The sequence below is a fragment of the Podarcis cretensis genome (assembly GCF_951804945.1).
Source record: "Podarcis cretensis genome assembly, chromosome: 8".
Classification (NCBI taxonomy): domain Eukaryota; kingdom Metazoa; phylum Chordata; class Lepidosauria; order Squamata; family Lacertidae; genus Podarcis; species Podarcis cretensis.
The window spans coordinates 79,312,875-79,336,280 of record NC_137177.1 but is presented as its reverse complement, the minus strand read 5'-3'; the positions used below and the strand labels follow the sequence as shown (position 1 = coordinate 79,336,280).

At 47.0% G+C, this 23,406-nt stretch overlaps 1 pseudogene across 1 annotated transcript in view; it reads right to left on the bottom strand.

The window, feature by feature from the left end:
* Positions 1-9,574: 9,574 nt before the first annotated feature.
* Positions 9,575-23,406, bottom strand: part of LOC307222136 (F-box only protein 44-like) — a 75,010-nt pseudogene continuing 61,178 nt past the window's right edge. Inside the window, exons 2-7 of the transcript XR_013843864.1 lie at positions 20,853-21,119; positions 18,258-18,435; positions 17,928-18,023; positions 15,027-15,147; positions 12,828-13,039; positions 9,575-10,290 (exon numbers count right to left, since the gene is read on the bottom strand). The product of XR_013843864.1 is annotated as an F-box only protein 44-like (transcript). The remainder of the gene's footprint in view (positions 10,291-12,827; positions 13,040-15,026; positions 15,148-17,927; positions 18,024-18,257; positions 18,436-20,852; positions 21,120-23,406) is intronic.

Genomic DNA, 23,406 nt, shown 5'->3' with positions numbered 1-23,406 from the left:
ATGCCAGACATTCAAAGCACTACAATGCCATTCGAAACAGTCATGGCTTCTGGGAGCTGTCATTTGTGACAGGTGCTGAGAAGTGTTAGGAGGCCTCTTTGGGGCTGAAAAATAACAGAAAGTCTGTTTTTGGACGCAGAACGAGATGCTGATGGCAAGGTCTAGGAATGAGGAAAGGAGATTACAAAAAAGGGAGCCAAACATTTGCCTAAGACAGTTGGGCAATAGAAACCAGCTGCCAGGGGAAGTTGTGGTATGGTGTTTACTGGATGACGGAAATAAAACAAAATGTCTTTCTCTTCCAGGGAAGATGTATTGCAGATCTTACACAGTGTGTGACTTCAGATAGGTGCTGGGGCTCAACCTAGACAGAATTGCTCAATTCCACCATTAACAGGAGCGGAAATGGCCAGGTTTTGCCTATTTGTCCCGCTTCTGGAAAGGAAATCAATCTAGCAAGTACAATAGGCATTTACGTTGCTTTCCATCTGCAAATGATACATAATTGATTGTTCCGCTTCCCCTCCTTTGCACTGTGCTTCCTTTGCACTGAAATGATGGGGTGGAATAACATAACAATGCAATTTATGTGATTAATTATGGGTGTTATATAATTGTACCACAGTGGACAGTGGGACAAATAATGTAGGGTTTTTGGGGGTGGGTTTTTTTTTTGTTTTGTTTTGTGTTTTTTTTTTTTGCAAAAGGCGAACTGAGGTAGAATGGAAACCACACTGCAAATTCAAGGTGGGATGGAAAAGGTCCAGAGCCACCTGCACTCTGATAACGGTTTACCTGCACATACTTGCTGTCACGATGCAAAAGTCTGTCTGCCAGGAGCTCATCCAGACCTGCACAAATTTTAAAAACTCGCTGGCTTTCATGAGCCCCATCAGGAAGGGAGCAGTAACTGAATTTTCTCAGTTGGTTACAGCATGGTGCTGATGACACCAGGCTTGCAGGTTCAAATCCTGTATGGGGCAGCTGCATATTCCAGCATTGCAGAGGGTTGGGCTAGATGATCCTCAGGGCTAGATGATCCTTGGGCTAGATGATCCTCCACAATTCTTTGATTCTGTCCTCACCTTCAAACAGGGCAGCATTTCCGAAACCTTCTTTTGGCTTCATTCCGAACAGCGGAACTGGCTAAGAGCAACCAGAAGGCAGGGGGAGCCCCGGATTCCCCTCTTCCAGAGGAATCATTAGCCATTGGAACCAAGGAAATCGGCCAAACCGTTGAATTTTTGTGCCTCCTTGCTGTTGTGTATGTATGGTTCTTGTATAAATGGTCATTGTCCTGGCTTAGGGACGCAGGTGGCGCTGTGGCTTAAAGCCTCAGCGCCTAGGACTTGCCGATCGAAAGGTCGGCGGTTCGAATCCCTGCGCTGGAGGGCGCTCCCGCTGCTCGGTCCCAGCGCCTGCCAACCTAGCAGTTCGAAAGCACCTCCGGGTGCAAGTAGATAAATAGGGACCGCTTACCAGCGGGAAGGTAAACGGCGTTTCCGTGTGCGGCTCTGGCTCGCCAGAGCAGCGATGTCACGCTGGCCACGTGACCCGGAAGTGTCTCCGGACAGCGCTGGCCCCTGGCCTCTTAAGTGAGATGGGCGCACAACCCCAGAGTCTGTCAAGACTGGCCTGTACGGACAGGGGTACCTTTACCTTTACCTAGTTCGAGGCTGTGTTGGGGACTTGGGACTTGGGGGGATTCATTTATCATAATGCCTCCCACCATTCCTGGCTTTAACAATTACAATCACCGATAATTGGAAAAACCTTCTGACAGTAAGAGCTGTTTGACAGTGGAACGGTCTTCCTCTGGAGGTTGTGGACTCTCCTTCTGTGGAGGTTTTTAAGCAGCGGTTGGGTGGCCATCAGTCATGGCTGCTTTAGCTGGGATTCCTGCACTGCAGGGCATTGGACTAGATAACCGTTGGGGATCCCTTCCAGCTCTGCGCTTTTATGATTCTACAGTCACTATTATGACTACATTTGGGTGCCATATTTTTCCTTCAAGGAACACCAGGTGGCACACGTGGTTCTCCCCCTCCAAAACAACCCTGTGAGGTAGGTTAGGCTGAGGAAAGGTAGTAACCTTATCCCCAAGGTCTCACCCACTGAGCTTCCTGGCAAAGTGGGGATTCTAACCAGGGGAGAACTTCGGTAATATGGCGGCCCTGAGCGAGGACAAAATTTGGCCCTCACTCCTAAATATTTCTTATTTTCATGCCCTCCGCCCTCTTGCCTTCTGTTCTGTTCATATTTTGTGCTCCTTTGGCTCGGCGCCCTGTTTGGGGGAACCGCCCACAGCACTTCCCTAAATCCAGCACTGCTCTAACCACTAGGTCCCACTGGTTCTCTATTTCAGCTAGGCAAAAAACCCCAAACACTTTAGTGCAAAGCAGGCTCAGTAAGAGGTGTGGTTCCCAAATTTTGGGGGGCCTGCTCCCTTGGGTTCCATAAACTCATACCTCATGCCCGCTACTCTAAAATAAAAAATCATCCAGAATAGCGCTTTGCAGGACCCACTAAGTAAGAAAATAACACAATCCAATCCTAAACAGTAACCATTAATGGCATATTTATTCCAACGCCAGCTAAAACTATTTAGTTTATTGAACTCAACAAAGCTTTTGAACTTGATCCAGTGATAGGGGCTTTTTAGAGTCTGGTAGACATTGACACCTCCATCGCACCCGTGATTCCCCCTTGCCTCTTGGCCCCTGAGAATCCTGCTGGCCACTTTGAGATCCCCTACCCTACAATTCCCCCTGCATTCTGACTGCATTCCAAATCCAGGATTGTGATGCAACTCTTGACAAGAAGCCTTACACACACATATGCATTACAACCTTTCTCTCTGTGCTCCCTCCACCCAGCTTTGTCTATGCCTTGCAGCTGCTTGTAAAGAAAGATATTAACCTGTCAACGCGCGGAATTTAAAAGAGAAGCCAAGGGATGCAGTAAATCTGGTGTTAACCCATCTAATTGCTCCTTTCCTTGTAGTTGGGCTCTTTTGGATTTACGATCCACAGAAGCACACCCATTAAGCATGACTCCCGGAGCTAGTCATCTTTGGTTGCAGAAAAGAAGGACGGAATGCAGGGGGGAGGGGGGAATGAAAGCTTCCTTTATGGGCCCTAAATAAGAGCGATCAATTTCACAGTGTTTTCCATGCAGGTGGAGCAGCCACCTTCGATCTCTTAATCTGCACACACCTAAAGGTCATCCTGGGAGTTGGGTTGGCTGATCACATAGCAGTTAAAGTCTCGAGTCCATTACAGGAAGCCCCTGAGCAGGTCCTGAGCGCAAGAGCAACTCTCCCCATGGCTTCATTAACCTGCAACCCCGAAATTCAGGATTCTTCCCAAACTGATGCCAAAGTTCTGTGCAGTTTTATGCTGTAATAAACATAAATCTGCCCTTATTCCCTTATGGGGAGCACAAGAGCCCTTGCATGGCGAGTTCCCACCCCCACCAGGATAAATAAAGACACGAGACACCATAATTAAGGTTAATTGGGCGAATTAGGCCACAACTTTATTGAATTCAGGAATGAGAGGCATTGGCTTAGGCATTGGTCCTATCGACTATACGGCTCCAGCCCATTTGCTGGAGACACGGGGAAGGGTTAATACTTTATTGGGGGAGTCTCCTGCCGAGGCACGTCGACTAGGAGCTCCCCCGGGTCACCGCTCTGGGGCGTGCCTTTGGGACACACCTCCATAGGCTTCAGACAGGGCCACGCCCCCGGAGTCCTTTAACGGACCACCCTTCGCTCACTGGGGGGAGGTGATGGCGTTCCTCCCCCCCCACATCCTCTTAACCCCTTCTTACCAATGCCTACTGCCAATGCCGAAAAAGTTGTGACGAGTTGCTACGAGGTAGGCGAAAAACCAAAAGGCTACAAATTGCCAATTGGGAAAAATTCCTACCATGCCCCTTGCGGCGACAGACCGAAGTCCATAGCAAAGTCCAAGACCTACCTAAAGCATACCTAAAGGGAGGGAGGGTGGGAAAACGTGAGGGCTAGCCGGCGAAAAGAGGGCGAGCCCCCTCTGTGCCGGCCCTAAATAGGGCAGACCCAGCCAGGATTCCCCTGTTCTCGCGGGGGCTGAAACCAGCCCCCGCTCATGTGGGGGTGGGCGTGAAGCCCGCAACCCCACCTCCTGGGCAGGCTGGAAGTGGCTTTGTAGCGTCCTTTGCAGGTTCTCCATCAGTCGGAGAAAATAACAGAGATTATTGAGAAGCAAAGCAGCTAGTAAGCCTAATCTTTATTGAACTGTTGCAACAGGATGTCCCCTTCACACGCAGGACAAGGAGGAAGACCCAGAACAAAGGTGTGTCCACCCTTATATAGTCATTTTAAATTGCCCTGCCTTGGAGTCCAAGACCATCCCCAGAAACATCATACCTACATCACATATACACATGACCTTAAATTTTTTATTTCAATGCTGTGAACCCTGCGTTTTGTGCGACTCCCCAAACCGAGTAACCGACGAAACAAATTAGGGTCACAAGTTAATGCCAAAAATCCAACCTTGTCCGATTGACTCCACACCAGTGTCAAAGTGCCGCAAACCCCACTTTCCCAGCTCCCCCCCCAATTGTGTTACTGACACTCGAACCAGGGTCACAAGTAAAGGGCCAAAACCCCAGTTGACTGACACCAAACTGGTCCCAAAGCAGAGTGCTGGTTTTGTGCTGTTTTGTGCCACAAACTCTGCTTTCCCAGTGATGTAGAAAAATAGCTTAAGAAGCTGAAAACCAAGACCAAATAAACCAAATGAAGACAACCTAAGAGAGAGAGATATCAATCTTTTCCTCAATTTTGCCTTCCAGTATGCTCTACTTTTAATCTGCTTCTCCTGTTATTCCCCGCCTTCAAATCTCTTCTTTCCTTTCTGTCAGATAAAGCATTTTTCTTTCTTCCCTGCACTGCCCTATTTCCTGAATTTATCCTAACTCTATTTTTATAATTGTTTCCAAGTATTTTTTTTTGTAATTGTATCCAAGTGTTGCTGTTGTTTTTATAATTGTATCCGGGTAATTTTAAATTGTATCTAGTTTCATTTTTCTTGTAATTGTCTTTACTACTTGTAAATGTAAATCCTTTCTGTGACCCTTATGCAATTGTTACATTTGGTGTCTTTGCAATGGAATCGACCCCTTTGTATCCTTATCAGTGTTTGTTCAACTTCTCAATGATTGTAACTACTTTCAGGAAAATAAGAATTGGAACTCATGTATTCAAATTGCATCACTTTGTTGTAACCATGAAAGTAAAAATATTATTGTTAGCCTCAACCTAATCACTTCCACTCAGATCCCCTTCCTTCTTCCTGTCAGATGACCAGATCCATTTCCTTTGACCCTGCATGGTGAGAAATTCAGCTGCTGGATAAAATTCTCATCCAATTCCCATTCTAGAAAAACCAGATTACATTATCATTTGCCATCTCTTCCTGGATTTTAGGTATTACTTTACTTATGTAGATAGGATTTGCACCCCACTTTATATCTTGCACCCAAACCTCCCTTTTGCAACCTGCACCCATGTACCTCCCCCTTACCTTGTAAGCTGACGAACCTGTGATGAATAAGACCACCTACAATTGTGACTGTACAAGATTCTGGATTTATCATTGGACGGGGTTCCTCGTACCTTTTGTCACCTTTGTATAGGGAACCCAGTTGCAACCAAATAAAGGATCTTTGATTTTAAAAAGCCACTTGCTTCTTTCTCTCCTTGGTTGGACATCACCTATCTTCTACAACCGTAGCAGACTCCTTCTATATAAATTCGTAGAAAATCCATACTTTAACCAACTCTCCAAGGCCATTTTGACCCTTAAAGAAAGAACCAAGAAGCAGGAAGTCACATAGGCAGCAGGAACAGGGCATCCCGCCATAATTCCCCAAGCGTACGGCCCCTCACCCAGGGGGTGACCAAGGGGGCAACAATAGACATCCACAGAGGCAGTTTAGCAAGTCAGGTGTTCTGAAAGCCCATCTCCAGACAAGTCCTGAGGACAAGGATATGTAAAGTGTTTTATTGTTCTTTTGGTGATGGCTACTTAAGAGGCATTGGGAAAGGTGTCTGATAAATTCACCTAATGTTGAATTCCTGTTAACCCTTGTATTTGTTGTTGTTTAGTCATGTCTGACTCTTCGTGACCCCATGGACCAGAGCACGCCAGGCACTCCTGTCTTCCACTGCCTCCCGCAGATTGGTCAAACTCATGTTAGTAACTTCAACCATCTCATCCTCTGTTGTCCCCTTCTCCTTGTGCCCTCCATCTTTCCCAACATCAGGGTCTTTTCCAGGGAGTCTTCTCTTCTCCTGAGGTGGCCCAAGTATTGGAGCCTCAGCTTCAGGTTCTGTCCTTCCAGTGAGCACTCAGGGCTGATTTCCTTAAGAATGGAGAGGTTTCATCTTCTTATACCCCTCCCTGTTTGTGACATTCCACTGATGTAGTGATGATGTATCAGTGATGCTGCTCGAAGTGTATTCTGGGGGAGGAAAGAGTGAAGTTTTAAAAGAGGATGACACCCCATGCTTGGTCTTCTTACTCTTGTGGGGACCTGTTGCACAATAATAAAGATACTGGTCTACTGACCGCTGTTTTGCTCCTATATTTGGCTGGAACTTCCTTCCTTTCTGACCATATAGACCAGCAGGCTCTGCCCCGATGAGCGGGGCTGTTGAGTAGTCTCTCACCCATAATTTTTCTTAACAAAGTGTTTCACATAACCAGCTGCCCCCCCATTTGAGTGATTGACACTCAAACTGGGGGCCATAGGCACACCAAACCCACTCCACTTTGGCACCAGTTTGCAGTCAATTGGACAAGGTTTGGTTTGCGGTGTGCTTGACCCCCCAATATTTTCTTCAGGTTGGCACCCCTGCCCAAGATCTTTCATCCCTTGAGGCACTGGGCTATGTCCAATTAAATTTCACTCGGAGTAGTAGACCCATTGCCTATGTCCCCAATGAAGTCCTAGGTGGAATCTGCACTCATATAAAAAAGGCTGTGAAAATGCTTTAAAAAAAAAAAGTTTTGAAGGATACGTTGAATTTTGCATAGCTCATTGTCACCATCTAGTGTCACATTTGTATATTGCACTTTGCAGCACATTTAAAACATTTTATTTGCAGCTGTATAGCTGAGTCCCTGGGCGACAAACCTTGCTAACAAAGGTCCGTATAGTTAAAGCTATGGTTTTCCCAGTAGTGATGTATGGAAGTGAGAGCTGGACCATAAAGAAGGCTCATCGCCAAAGAATGGATGCTTTTGAATTATGGTGCTGGAGGAGACTCTTGAGAGTACCATGGACTGCAAGAAGATCAAACCTCTCCATTCTGAAGGAAATCAGCCCTGAGTGCTCACTGGAAGGACAAATCCTGAAGCTGAGACTCCAATACTTTGGCCACCTCATGAGAAGAGAAGACTCCCTGGAAATGACCCTGATATTGGGAAAGATGGAGGGCACAAGGAGAAGGGGACGACAGAGGACGAGATGGTTGGACAGTGTTCTCCAAGCTACAAACATGAGTCTGACCAAACTGCGGGAGGCAGTGGAAGACAGGAGTGCCTGGCGTGCTCTGGTCCATGGGGTTATGAAGAGACAGACACGACTAAATGACTAAACAACAACAACAAGCTGAGTCCCTGGTCTGGAATGAGTGCAGAAACTACATAATGATTCCGACAGGAAATCTAGTCACCACCCTGCTCAGTCACGGGCCAGTAAGAGGAAATTGGAAGCGATCCTAGTCCAGGCAATGGAATTGCAGGAAGTGACATACCCCCTGCTGCCAATCCTCCCTTTAGGGGCGGGGTCTCTAGCAAGTTCTTCCCCTTGTGGGCTGGGCAAGCAGTGGAATCCCTGCCAGACTGTATTTGCATAAGATGATGCTCCTCCCAGGGTGTCATGCCCCTTTCAAGGCCACAGGCGCTTATTAAGCCCCGTAGTGCTGCTCCTAAGGTTTTAGCTCAGCCTGCAGGAATTTGCTCCGAGCTCTAGGAAGCAGATTTCCAAAGGTGGACTCAGGACCCTGTAGCCTACAAAGCAAGTGGATGCAAAGCTTATATTGAAGGGGAGCCAACTCGAATAAAATACTGATAACTGATCACATGATGTAGTGCAGGCACACTATTTGAAGGGCAGTGCCCATGAACTTTGGGGGTCCCAGCTCCCTCAAAACATTTTATTGGGGGGGGGAGACCCTTCAGGCCCTAGGAGTTGGCTGCTATGTTAAGATTGTGTGTTAGCAAGCATTATGATTAGCACAAAAAAGCCCTAACGCCGTGTGTGACCCACTTGGCTGATTTTAGCTCCACCACTGGTCCCCATGAAACATGGCTGTGGCCCCCGGAAGGCATGCCACAACCCTCTGTGGTGCATTTATTTTGCTTGGTTACTTCCTCCAAAAGGGTGCTGTACAAAAGTTTAAAGCAGTATATATAACATACAACGCATGCAGATTTCTTTAACGAATTCTTCAAAAGAACCATCATCACAAAAATCAGCAAAAAACTAAATAAAAAAGCAACAACTCAGATACTTTGCTATGACAAAAAAATGAAATTTTTATTATGTTACCCTGAAGAAGTCATAAAAGGTATCAGTTTAAGGGTCTGGAAACCAAAACAGGTGAGACACGGTTGAGGGAGCTGGGTCTGTTTAGTCTGGAGAAGACTAAGAGGGGATACAATATCCATCTTCAAATAACTAAAGGGCTGTCCTAAGGAATGGAGCAAGCTTGTTGTTTTGGTGCTCCAGAGGGTAGGACCCAAATCAGTGGATTAAAGTTACGAGAAAGGGGATTCAAACTAAGTATCAAGAACAACTTTCTGACCCCAAGACCTGTTCAGCAGTGGAATGGACTCTTCTTCATTGGAGGTCTTTAAGCAGAGGTTGGATGGACATCAGTCATGTATGATCTAGATGAGATTCCTGCATTGCAGAGGGTTGTGCCAGATGACCCCTTGGGCCCATTCCAACTCAACCATTCTGTGTATTTGGAGGTAGATATATATATATATATAGGTAAAGGTTCCCTGGACGGTTAAGTCCAGTCAAAGGTGACTATGGAGTGCGGCACTCATCTCGCTTTCAGGTCAAGGGAGCTGGCGTTTGTCCACATCTGGGTCATGTGGCCAGCAGGACTAAACCGCTTCTAGCACAACAGAACACTGTGACGGAAACCAGTTCGCACGGAAATGCCATTTACCTTTCCACTGCAATGGTACCTATTTATCTACTTGCACTGGTGTGCTTTCAAACTGCTAGGTTGGCAGGAGCTGGGACAGAGCAATGGGAGCTCACCCTGTCATGCGGCTTTTTGAACTGAAAGCTCAAGAGGCTCAGCGGTTTAGACCACAGCGCCAGACACATCCCAGATGTAAATCTGCTTCTAGTAGCTGAAATATGCATGGCAGCACATTGGAAGTGGAAAAACTGATTGCTCCTTTGATCTTGGAATGTTACAGGAGGGATAGAGAATGTAGCATTTTCCTCTATGCTGATGTCTTTAAAAAGGGATTCATGTAAAGAACAGGCAAACACATTTGTTGAAAGATGGACTTTATTTGCCAAGTTTTGTCACAGTAAATGTCAGGGTGGTGCTCAACCAAATTTCTTTTTTTCTCTGTTATCGTAAGAGTTTGGATTTGAGGCTTTAACTCTTTTCATGTGAGACAGTTCTTTATCCCCTCTCTCTTTTCATAAGTTCTATGTCCGCTGTCACAATTTACTCTTCAAAGAGTATTGAAGGCAGTGTTATATAGCCATGGCAGGAAAAATAAATTAATCAAATTCATCTGGCAAAGGATTCAGAGTCTTATGCATTTGTTTATGAGAAGGAAATCAACATCAAGATGTCTGCAGCGAGGATTGCATTGGGAAATGCAGTAATCAGGGCTTCGGTTTAGGGAAAAGGCAGGGGGTCCTCATTCTCTCCAGGACAACTTTCCAGGGGCCACAAACCAGCAGTAGGTTTGGCTTGAGGCAAAACATGGGTGGAGCAACAGAAGGCTTCATCGAAACCATGCACAATCCAGAGGTCTGTATACTCAGGTTTCTCCATCTAGGCAATCTAAAGGCTTTATTACAACTCAGGGACACATTCTGCTAGGCAAAGGCACTCAAGGAAGCAAGCACAGCAGGGCCAGTGAGAGGAGAACCCCGAGGGCCGGATGGGAGAGCCGCATCTGGTCCCAGGGCTGCAGTTCATCACCTCAAAGTTAAGGACTAGAAGCTTGAATGGTGTCCCGGAGTACTCATCTGCAAAGGAGGACAGAGATATGGATTTAGCACGGGGGAAGGGAACCCTTGGCTTCTCACAGAACTACAACTCCCATCAGCCCCGGCAAGCATTGCATGCCCAATATCAAGGAATGATGGAAGTTGTGGCAGGCCCAAGGTTTCCCATACCTGACTTAGTGTAAACCATGGTAATCCACATAGCTTGCTTTGCTGTGCTGCGATTCCTTTTATAGTAAATAGCCCCTCACAGTCAGTTACATAGAAATATGTCTCTGAAGAGCAGAGAGAAGGGAGCATCCTATCCCAGCAAAAAAATAAAAAAGTGAACCCAGAAAAATACAATGTTTGGTATCCAGTTACTATGCCAAACACAAATTAGGCTGCGAGCCTAACCCCACTTACTTGAAAATAAACCCCACTGAATTCAATAGGGCTTACTTTTGAGTAGACACAGTTAGGATTGCAGTGTCTATTCCTATTTTATTAATTCAGGATGAAAGAAAGACCCAACTCATGAAGAGATACTTTATTTAAATGTCACGGTAGAGAAAGACAGAGGACTCTTTGCTGCCCAAAATTATCTTCGTTCAAAAGTCAGCTTCCATTGTTCTCCCTAACTGGCCAGACTACACAGATCAGGAAGCCCTGATGCATCTTTTTTTTTAAAAAAAAGTTTTTATTTATACTTTTCAAGTTTATACATTTCATTAGTTTTACAATCAATTTAACATTTCAAAGTTTGACTTCCTTCCCCCTCTTTCTGCGGTTCCTTACATTTATTTTTCAATATCTTCTGCATATCCAAATTCATTTAATTATCTACTTTAAATATATACTCTTATGAAACTGCAGGTTGAGACTTCCAGTTGGCCGCGCGATTAATGGTGGATGAGAGCTCTTTTGGAAGAAGGAGCCCTTGCGCTTTGAAGACTGGGGTGACAGCAAGAGCATCGCAGAACCCCGAAAAAACCTCAGATCGAGCGTTCTGAGGACCTGGTGTTCCAGCGGGTACCCCTTGCGACTCCCCTGCTCCCTGGTAAGCTCTATTAAGCAGGGTTGGAGATGCGGATACTGTGGAATCTACTCACTTTCTTCATCGCGCGAAGCTCCGAAGTCCGGCAATCATGAGCAACCAATTTCTCTGACCAAGTTTTAAAAGATTGGACAATCATGAGTAAAGAAGGTTTTAAATTCGGACTGTCAATTGGGTTGGAAGGGATTTAAATTACGGAAGTTGATCCCTTTCTGCTGAAGTAGAAGTGAAAGAAGCCGTAACTTTAAAAGACGTGTCAAAACTTCCATGGAAACATTCTAAACCCCTCTTTCTGCAGGGGGAAGGGGGGGAAATTTGACTGAATTGAGAGACCCTGCAAGAGATAGATTTGACAGGGGAATAGACTCTTTCTGGAAGCGGACCTCCCGGTGGGAGAAGGCTATACTCCGTTATTGTGTCACAAAGGGAGAGGAAACATTCAACTTTCTTTTTCCTCTTTGGGGACTACAAAGTAACTGCTGCTGTCTGAGCTTGTTAAAATAGTATACAGTGTTTCTTTTACCCTCCTTGAATTGGATATAAGTGTGTAAATGGATTTTGGATGGTTTTTAAAAAGAATAAGAAGAGTAAAGAAATTAAGACTTTGAAAGGGGGAGCTGCTGAGCTGTCTGCTGCTGCCTGTGCGCTAAAAATCTTGTTGACTGTGACTGGGTGAGTTGACCTTGATACTATGGAATAGTTATGGCTAATGGTGTAGATAAGTCTGAGAAAAGTAAAATGAAAGACAGAAGAGATTCCAAAACACCAAATTTTGAAGAGGCGGCGATGCAAATGTTGTTGGACATAAGAACAGGTGTCAGAGGAACGCAGCAGAGTGTACAGGACAGAATTAAGAGTCAGTGGGGGCTGGCAGTGCCCATTGGCACTGGTAGGGCAGTAGGTAGGGAGCCCACCTCTAGGTGGTGCCACAGCCAAAGACAGATGGAGAGCCAATGACAGGCAGAGCCTGAGGAGATTTCACCCCTCCCATATCCAAGAATCTGCTGATGTTCTCTGCTGATTCTCCAGAGAGGAGGGGCGGTTTTCTGCTCACTACTTATTCCGCTCCAGCCTCACATCAAAGAGAGAGAGACTGAGTGTGATCTCTGTATAGATAAGGTTGCTAAGAGCAGCTGCAGACACTCAGTGCAGTTCAGCATTTTCGTTTTAGACCTCATTTAGCTCTGTATATAGTTATATATTATAGTTGTAGATAGAATAAAAAAGATATTCTACAGAGCTGCTCTCCGAGTGGTTTATGCTCTACTATACTCTGCTATACTCTGCTGTGTCAACGACTGTCTTCTTGTGGAAATGAATCCGGTGCTCACAACTCTAAGCTGCGAGTCCACAGCACTTTGACCTGTTCCTGTGCAGAAGGTGGTCTCTGGAAGTGCTACCCAGCTCACTGGCCCAGTCAGGGCTGAAGTGGATGAGTCCAGTTGGTGGCACTGGCTCAGGGGCGATGCTGACAGAGCCTCCCCTTGATTGGTTGCAAGTAGACAAGGGGGAGGGTCCTCACCAGTTGCATCTGCTGCCACTAGCGCCGTCTTCGTCATCTGAGTTGGGAAAGGGCTCTATGAAGTCTTCGTCCCAATTAAAAGGCCCAAGAGTGACGCTGCTCCTGGTTACTCTTACGCTGTTCTCAGGCGGCTGGCCGCTCCTGTTTACAGCCAGGTGTTCAAAGAGGATGTAGCGGAGTCCAGCCCGGCATTCGATAATCCCTTGCGAAATCTGAAGACAGGAGAGAAAGAGGGAGATGCTGAATATAGGGCAAGGCTGCCGAGCTAGGAGGAAAACTAACCCCCTCTTTGGGCTGAATGTGGCCCTCAAGCCTGGCCCCTGGATCTCCCCTCTGGACACTCCACTTACCAGTCCTGCTTGGCAAGTATTTTTAGGGGGCTGGGAGATCTCCCTGACCCCCCCCCCACTCAACCAATATGTCCTGCCAGATTACAAGGGATGCACAAATGTTCACTGTGCACTAAGATTCCTTCTTTTAGCATGGCAGCACCGATGTTTTGGAACCACCTGCACATGATGTTTGTCAGGTGCCTTTGCTGTCCTTCTTTCAGTGCCCCAGCTAACCTCTTTTTTCTTTTAGGCACATCCAAAGACATGCATATAATAATGTGCAACTTTGTCTTGTAACATGCATGTAGTCTGATTTTGCCAGTAGTGATTTATGGAAGTGAAAGCTGGACCATAAAGAAGGCTGATCGTCAAAGAATTGATACTTTTGAATTATGGTGCTGGAGGAGACTCTTGAGAGTCCCATGGACTGCAAGAAGATCAAACCTATCCATTCTGAAGGAAATCAGCCCTGAGTGCTCACTGGAAGGACAGAACCTGAAGCTGAGGCTCCAATACTTTGGCCACCTCATGAGAAGAGAAGACTCCCTGGAAAAGACCCTGATGTTGGGAAAGATGGAGGGCACAAGGAGAAGGGGACGACAGAGGATGAGATGGTTGGACAGTGTTCTCGAAGCTATGAACATGAGTTTGTCCAAACTGCGGGAGGCAGTGGAAGACAGGAGTGCCTGGAGTGCTCTGCTCCATGGGATCACAAAGTCAGACACGACTAAACAACTAAACAACAACAACAATCTGATTTTGTTCCTATGTTGTACATTTTGTTTTTTTCATCTTTCTCAGCTGTTAGAGCACGGGGCTCTTAATCCTGGGGTTGTGGATTCAAGCCCCTTGTTGGGCAAAATATTCCTGCATTGCAGGGGGGTTGGACTAGATGACCCCCACGGTCATTTCCAACTATGATTCTCTGAACTTGCTTTATCGATAATTTTGTGTATATCACAAACAGGTTTTTAAAATTTGTTGTTGTTTAGTCGTTTCCGACTCTTTGTGACCCCATGGACTGGAGCACGCCAGGCACTCCTCTTTTCCAGGGAGTCTTCTCTTCTCATGAGGTGGCCAAAGTATTGGAGCCTCAGCTTCAGGATCTGTCCTTCCAGTGAGCACTCAGGGCTGATTTCCTTCAGAATGGACAGGTTTGATCTTCTTGCAGTCCATGGGACTCTCAAGAGTCTCCTCCAGCACCAGAATTCAAAAGCATCAATTCTTCAGCGATCAGCCTTCTTTATGGTCCAGCTCTCTCTTCCATACATCACTACTGGGAAAACCATAGCTTTAACTATACGGGCCTTTGTTGGCAAGGTGACATCTCTGCTTTTTAAGATGCTGTCTAGGTTTGTCATTGCTTTTCTCCCAAGAAGCAGGCGTCTTAATTTTGTGACTGCTGTCACCATCTGCAGTGATCATGGAGCCCAAGAAAGTATTCATTTATTACTTTTATAGACCATGTTTTCTCCAAGGAGCTCAAGATGCCGTATATAACTCTCGCCTACTCATTTTATCCCCAGGGAGGTAGGTTAGGCTTAGAGAAGACATTGAATGGGCTCAAGCTTCATGGCCAAGTGGGGATTCGAACCCTGGTCTCCCAGGTCATAGTCTTGACACTCTAACTAAAACACCACACTGGCTCCCTCCTTTTGTGATGACCACAAACTCCTTTAGATAAAATAAATGAATAAGCACCCGCTTGCCCACTTCAACCTCTGCTCCTGCCCATCACTGGAATGTGGCCCCCGAAAGCCTGCATACAAGGGAATGCCGGCCCTCAGATCGATAAATCCTTCCCCCATCTACTGCAGGCTTTGCTTCTGCTCCCCACCCTAAGCATTTCCCACTGGGGCATACAGACCCGACGCCAGCGTGGAGCTTCCGAACCGCGCCCTTCCGTATGGAGGATGTGGAGGAGCTGAAAGTCTGCGTCCAACAGCTTCACACTAAGTTGATAGCGGCTGCCAGGGGGACAATAATAGCTGGGGTTTTTTTTTGGGGGGGGGGGGGAGAAAAAACATCAGTTTGGGCAGAAACCAAACTAGGCATGATTTGAACACTCAACACCAAACCAAGAGTATATATTTCGCGACCGATAACCTCCAGATAAAAAAATCAAGGCAGCCTAGACCTTTTGATACAAATCTATTCCCATGTACTTGAATGTACAACTTTAAAACAGTTACTTCTAATAAATAATAATTAGTAGTAATATAGCCAATAATGGCGAATGGCTGTATGCTTATATACATCAATCAGTTTCATGCATGAATACGGCTTTCAATGGCCATTATTATTATTATTATATTATTATTATTACAATCATACCTCGGGATAAATGTTCTTCAGACAGTCAAAATGACATCACGTGCATGTGTGGAAGCAGCGAAACGCGACCCGCGCAGACGTGGGTTGCATTCGCTTCAGGATGCAAATGGGATTCCGAAACGGATCCTGTTCGCATCCCGAGGTACCACTGTATTATATTTCTATAATGCCCTATACGTGAAGGTCTCAGGGCGGTTACAACATAAAATCGCAATATAAAACCACAAAACACATAATCAAATATAAACAAAAACAACCCACTACATTTTAAAAGGACATCGGGTGTTAGTCAGCCAAAGGCCTGATTAAAGAGGAACGGTTTTGCCTGGAGCCTAAAGCTGTATAATGAAGGAGCCAGGCGAACCTCCCTGGGGAGAGCATTCCACAGATGGGGAGCCACTACAGAGGAGGCCCCGTTCTCATGTTGCCATGCTCCGGATCTCTCGAGGAGGAGGCACACGATGGAGGCTCTTGGAAGATGATCTCAGGGTCTGGCTAGGTTCATATGGAGAGAGGTGGCTCTTGAAGCTACCAGCCATGGTATCTGTGTTCTCCCTCCACTGTCAAGAGGCAGGACACATTTGAATACCAGTTGCACATGAACAGGAGGCTGGACTAGACGGGTCGTTGGCCTGATCTAGGAGGGCTCTTCTTACGTTTGTATGTAGATGTAATGGTTGTAAGGGGGTTACTTGTGCGTAAGTTGCCTTCAGTTTTAGTTAGATTGCCTGGCCAACCATGCTTTGGCTGACAGCTCACACTCTGTGGCCGGTCAGTCACTTGCAGAATCCGTCAGTGGGCGTTTCTTGAACCTCTTCCAGCATAAGAGCTGTTTGACGCCAAGTCTCCTCCTACTTTCCCTGCGCGGAACTCGTCTGCGCAAGTAAGGGGAAGGCAGGGGCGTGTCAGCGCTCTCCCCACTAGTCTCTGGTGAAGGGTCTTGGAGACCTGTCTCCAATTCCTCCATCTCCCTCTCTTCTCTACTGGTGTTACGCTGAATTCCTTCCCCCCTGCTGGTCCCCTCTCCGGCATCGCTTTGGAGCCCTGCCTCCGCCTCTCGCTCTGATGTCAGTTCCCTGACAGTAGATATATTATTTGGTGTGTCTACAAAACATAAGAAGAGCTTGCTAGATCAAGCCAATGGACCATTGAGTCCAGCATCCTGTTCTCACAGTGGCCAACCAGATGCCCATTCTGGGAAACCCACAAGCAGGACCCGAGTACAAGAACCTTCTCCCTTCCTGCCTTTCCAGCAGTTGTTACTCAGAAGCATCCCTATCTCTGACTGTGCCATTCATGTCTGCCTGCAGGCCCTTTAAGGAATATCTTATCTCAGTGAGGCACAGCTTGCTCAGGAAATTCAAGGCCTTCAAAGGTGCAAAAAGGCTCAGGGTGCTAACAAAACAAGGTTATTTATGTATGCTACTACTGCGGCCCATAGTTTGTTGGCCCCAAAATGGAAAACGAGCAAGGTCCCAACTAAAGAAGAGCGGCAACTTAAACTGATGGAATATGCCCAGCTCGCGTTCTTAACATATAGAATAAGAGAACATATTCTTAAAGAAGATTGGAAAATGTTTGTTGAATATATTGGGGGGGGGGGAACTGTGTACACTTGAAAACATTGGCAGCATTCAGATAAATTCAGCAGTGCAAATAAGTTTGGATGGATGCAATAAGAGAAAACTGAATGGTTCGGTTTATATAAAATATGCAGGGATTTGTGTTATGCAAAATGAACCATGGAAAGAGAAGAAGGGAAGTCATTGATATTTTAAGGTTGTTTAAATGGATATTCTAAAATATAAAACAGAAAAATTATTGGGGGGGAGGAAGGCTCAGATCGGATGAGCAGTGTTCTATAACCTTAGGTGGTTGGACTACAAGTCCCATCATCCCCAGTGGTGAGGGATGATGGCAGTTGTAGTCCAGTAACACTAGGAGACCCAAGGTTGAAGGGCGTTAGATTGGAGCACATTGCCAGCTTTGGAGCTGTCTGGAATCCTGCCAGATCCTGCTTTTCAGTTTTCTACATTTCACTAATTTTACAATCATTTTAACATTTCAAAACTTGACTTCCTTCCCCCTCTTCCTGCGGTTCCTTAAATTCATTTTTAGTATCTTCTGCATATCCAAATTAACTTAATTTGCTCATTTATTCATCTATTTCAAACATATATATATATTTAAAACAGATGAATAAATGAGCAAATTGTATGCAATTGCAGGTTATTACAATAATCCTGACAATGTTCTGTTTACAACTTATCTGTAAATATTAAATAACCATTTCCGTTCTTTTGTTCTCTTGATCTCTTATTCTTCTGTTAAGTTTTGCCATGTCTGCATATTCCATACGTTTTTGTTCTGTCCTTTGAACCACGCAGCCTCCCCCCCCCCACACAATAACCAAGACTGGATGCTCTGAACCCACCATTCATTCACGGCGATGTTAGGTCTGGCTTCATCTATCAGCTCGTCCCAGTACCCAAGGTCCTTCAGAATGATGAGCTGAGCTTTGCTGCAGAGCCTGGAGCACAAAGGAACATCTTGCGTGAATGTTTGAAGGCATTTGGAGGATTGATGGCAGTTGATGGATGGCCTGAGGTCAAACCCCGACAAGCGAGAAGTACTGTTTCTGGGGGACAGGGGGTGGGCATGTGTGTGGGGTTCCCTGATCCCAAATGGGGTAACTGTGTCCCCGAGGGACCAGATTTGCAGCCAGGGAGTCATTTTGGACTCACAGATGTCCACGGACACTCACCCGTCACACGCAGCAAAGCATTGGTTGTCCCACTGTGGGGAGGAGTCTTTCTTTTTTGCGTAGGAATTCATCTGGAGGAAACTTTCCACAGGGAGGGCTGCCAAATCCATCTCGGACAGCTCCTCAGTTTTCCAGTGGCCCTCGGAAGGGACCCTCATAACCCAGGAGTCCAGGCCCTCTGCGGAAACCAAACCAAAATGACGGACATTGAAGAAAGAGGCTTTTCAGTCAGTGGAAGCAACAGAGGAGTCAATTGCCAGACAAAGGAGAGGATACAGATCCTGGAGGAACATGCGGGCCAGCGAGGGCAACAGGGAGGATGTTTTAGGCATGATGTACTGACATCACGGGATGTGGGTGGCGCTGTGGGTTAAACCACAAAGCCTAGGACTTGCTGATCAGAAGGTCGGCGGTTCGAATCCCCATGACAGGGTGAGCGCCTGTTGCTTGCTCCCTGCTCCTGCCAACCTAGCAGTTCGAAAGCACGTCAAAGTGCAAGTAGATAAATAGGTACTGCTCAGGCAGGAAGGTAAACGGTGTTTCCGTGCACTGCTCTAGTTCGCCAGAAGCAGCTTAGTCCTGCTGGCCACATGACCCGGAAGCTGTACGCCGGCTCCCTCAGCCAATAAAGTGAGATGAGCGCCGCAACCCCAGAGTCGGCCACAAGTGGACCTAATGGTCAGGGGTCCCTTTTCCTACTGACATCACACGCACAAGAAGAAGAAGAAGAAGAAGTAGTTTGGATTTGATATCCCGCTTTATCACTATCCGAAGGAGTCTCAAAGCGGCCAACATTCTCCTTTCCCTTCCTCCCCCACAACAAACACTCTGTGAGGTGAGTGGGGCTGAGAGGCTTCAGAGAAGTGTGACTAGCCCAAGGTCACCCAGCAGCTACATGTGGAGGAGCGGAGATGCGAACCCGGTTCCCCAGATTACGAGTCTACCACTCTTAACCACTACACCATGCTGGCTCTCAAGCATCTCACATCCTTCCCTAAGTCAGGCAGGACTTGGAAAGGTGGCATCAGGGTTTAATACTTTAGTACTCAGATATACCAGGAACATTTAGGGGAACAGCCTAGTACCTCTAGTCCACTGCCTGCCTGCCACTGAACCCTTTCCCCACTAGGCCTGGGCAATGTATCAATATATCGCCCAGGACTGTTATTTGGGGGCAGACCGCTATGACAGCTTCACTTGGTATATCACTGGTGAAACCGTCACCGCTCTCCAGTCCCTCTGCCTCCAGCGCCCAGAGGGAGAAGCAAACTAGCTGGGAGCAGATATGTGGCTGGTGAAACCGCCATTGTAGTCTGTCTCAGCAGAGGGAGAATCAAGCTGAACTGGTGAGGTACCAATACGGCATGTTCCTTCCTCTGCTTCTTTAAACTGCTTGGCTGAGGAGTGAGCTGCTACCCTTGCCTGAGCCAAGTTGTTTTACAGAGCCCTCGACCCACCAGCGACTCACACGAGCCAGCGGCAGGATGGGGGCTCTGTCAAAGTGCAACCCCTCTCCAGCTGAGAGAGCCCAGACCCCGCCTGGCTGCCTTCCTCCAGGAGGGGGTGCCGTGCCTTTCCTCCCAGGAAGATGGAGCCCCCCCTCCTGGTGGAAGGCAGCCAGGTGGTTTTGGGGGTTCTTTGATGCTGCTGGAGGCCCAGCACTCGCCAGCAGCCCCTCTCCACAAGGTGAAGATACCCCACGCCTTGCGACCGGGGGGGGGGGGGCTATGTCATTCCTCCTGGGGTGAACGACACCCCCACCGGAAGAAAGAAGCAGCACACCTGCACAGGTTCCATGTGCTTGGCTATTGCCACTAGGTTGGTCTTCGGGAGTGGGGGGCAAGCGGGCAAGATAGTTTGCCTGCCCCCAATGCCATCAAAGGCAGAAGCAGCTTGGATTCTTGCTGCTCCAGCACGAGTGGTAGGGACGTTGGGGCTGGCTGCGCCGGGGGCAGTTGTTTTCCAGCCCCCAGCAGAGCCAGGCCAAAGGGCCTCAGAGCTGGCTCCGCTGGCGCTGGACTGAAAATGCCTCAGCTCCCACAATGAGATCTGTGGTGTTTTCACCCAGCACCTCGCCGGCTGGGGCCGATGCAACTTTTTTCAAAATTGTGGTATATCGTCAAACCCCAATGATTGGCTGGCAATGAACCGCGATGTTGAAAACCCAGCATTGCCCTGCCCTGTTCCCCATCAGTTGCAGCTTGTCGGACTGTGACCATTTCCCTTTCCTTATTTATTAAATTTGTATACAGTAGTACCTCAGGTTAAGAACTTAATTCGTTCTGGAGGTCTGTTCTTAACCTGAGGTACTACTTTAGCTAATGGGGCCTCCCACTGCAGCAGTGTCGCCAGAGCACGATTTCTGTTCTCACCCTGAAGCAAAGTTCTTAACCCGAGGTACTATTTCTGGGTTAGTGGAGTCTGTAACCTGAAGCGTATGTAACCCGAGGTACCACTGTGCTGCCCTTCATCTGTAGATCTTAGGGATGTAAAAATGCAAGGTAACGAACACAAAACACATAATAAAAACAAAGAACAGAAAACAAGCAATAACCCCCTCCTCCCCATTTCTCCCCCAGCTGAACAGGGATGCACCTTTGCCGCAAGGATTCTTGATTAAGTTCTTCTCCCTGTGGGAGTAAATGAAGAAGGCCTTCGACTCTTGGGTCTCAGGTCCGCTCTTTCACTGGAACTTAATCTTCCACAGCTCGGGGTCGTCCACCAGGCGTCGCCACTGGGAGCAAACCAGCCGGCAGTTGCAAAGCAGGTTCCTCGCTGGTACCCGGACCAGCACCTCCAGCAGGACACGTTCAGGCAAGTCTCCGATAGTCAGCATCTTTCTTCAAAGTGGTCTTTTGTCCGCTAACAGGGAAGCACCACAAGAGGGCGAGAATGAGAGAGAGAGAAATCCCACAAGAATAACAGCAGTGGGAAATAGTTGTAAAGAGGAACGCTGCAACAAAATGTTGTAGCCACGTGCTTCATTCCTTTCCTGATTCTTCCCCCTGGCTTCTTTCTCTGCCCTAAGAGCCAGTTAAACATTCTGTGCTCTATCCACATCCATCTGCTTCCCCCTTTCATTTTTTGCTTTCCTTCTGCATTTTGTGCTGGCCATCAGGCAATGGCGTTTTCTACCTGCCCTGGCCCACCCTCCAGACCTAGGAGGAGCAGACCACGCAGACCACGCAGAAGCAGCTGGGAAGAGAGGAGTTCAGGGATATTTAAAAATTATTTATTTTTTTATAAATTGTGTGTCAAAACCGCACCGCCCATTAAAATGTTAATTTAACCAGGGTTATTATCGGGTTGCCTTCAGAGATAACCCATTAAAATGAGCGAAACTGGCTAACGTAGGCCCATTCATTTCAATGGGCCTATTCTGAGTAGCCCATTACTAACTATTGCATTTCACTGTTCTGTACTGACATGCAGAACCCATTGGCTGTGGGTCTAACAGGGATCCTCTGGATAGACCAATTCTGAGCATCCCCACGGACCCAAAAACGCAATTACTCCATGCACGTGGCAACACTTCATAGCGAGGGGAGGGACTCCAATCACAAGTTCACACGTATCTGGGGGGGCCACTAGGTGGCGCATCGGAAGATGGCTGACAATAACATCTCTCCGCCCCACACGAGGTAATTTGGAGGCTATGATGGGGGTAATTAGCCTCCTTAACCCCCCCAGGATTATGGGGGGGGGGGGACGGCCCTTGCCTGCTGTGCCCTATACCACCCCCAAATTTGTGGGGGTGGGGGCACTAGGCACAAAGCCCTCCTGTGGGATTTTCGGCACTCCTCGACGCCGTCCCCGATTCGCGCCGCTGGTTGCAATGATCTTTAAAAGAAATAATTTGGACATGATTAATTGCACATACATCAAGGAAAAAGGGGAGTAAATACTGCTGACAGAAGAGATCTCTGATAACAAGACAACAATAAAATACGAGAAGAACGTCAAGATACGGTAATGACTGAGGGGGGAGGGGGGGAAAAACCTGCCTCTACCTTTTTATGTGATTTAACAAGAATCCCCCTCCCCTAATGAGTCAGAAATTAAGGACTTAAGCTGTGGATTTAAGGCTGTGTGGAGATAAACTTTCGATCCAAAGCAATGTTTCAAGATGAAGCTGGAAAGCTAAGAGTTTTGGAGTGACGCAGTCGGGAAAAAATGCCGTTCGCCATTTTGTGAGGCATTGTGGGAGCTCTTGGGTCTGGGAGGAGAAAGAGAGAAATAGAGTTGTTTACATATCGTGAATCAACTCCTCGGTGGGACTTAAGAGCGACAAATGCCAAAATTTACGATGGATAAAGTGATGTTATCTACGAAGGAGATATATGGAAACCATCTGGACTTAGTGAAGGAACGGGAAATCCACACAGGATTATTACACTTGCTATCGGCTTAAGGAGACTAACAGAAGAGATCGTAAAGGAAAAAGAGAAATTATACGAACAAGATATGATGTGGCAACACCAAGATAAGACTGGATAGAATTATGAACTTTGTTTGGACTGATTGGGACTGATTTGGACATTAACGCAGTAATAAGAAGATGATCTGAATTCCCCTTTGGATCTTGAAGTATGGGTTCCCCCAACAAAATTTAAAAATTTGGCTTTGTAATTCGGAATTTATATGATGTGATTTAATTTGATGTGATTGGCCAGTTAATAAAAATTATTAAAAAAAACAAAAAAACAAGTTCACACGTATCTGAAACCCTGGAAAAAAACACACGAACTTATACTTAGAGGGAAGAAAAGAAGGAGGGGTCGCTCTGCACATGCTCAGAGGCCATGCCATCACTTCTCCTACCGCAAACAGGTCCGGAGGGCAGGAGAGGGCGGACCCCCCCAATACAAACTGAACCTCGCAGGCTGCACAACGTCCCCTCCCTCCAAAGCAAACAAACAAACAAACAAACAAACAGGCTTACCGGGGCTGGAAAATGCGCAACAGCCACGCGGGAGCCACGCGGTACCCCAAGACACTCAACAGCCTTGCAGGAAAAAGAAACCGAATGTGAACATGGGCGAGGGGGCAGGAAACTCTCGGGGAGCACCACCCCTTGTAGGCAGGGCGAGCGGGGGATTCCCAGCCGGGGTGCCTTTGCGCACGATGATGCGCCTCTCGGATTGAGCGC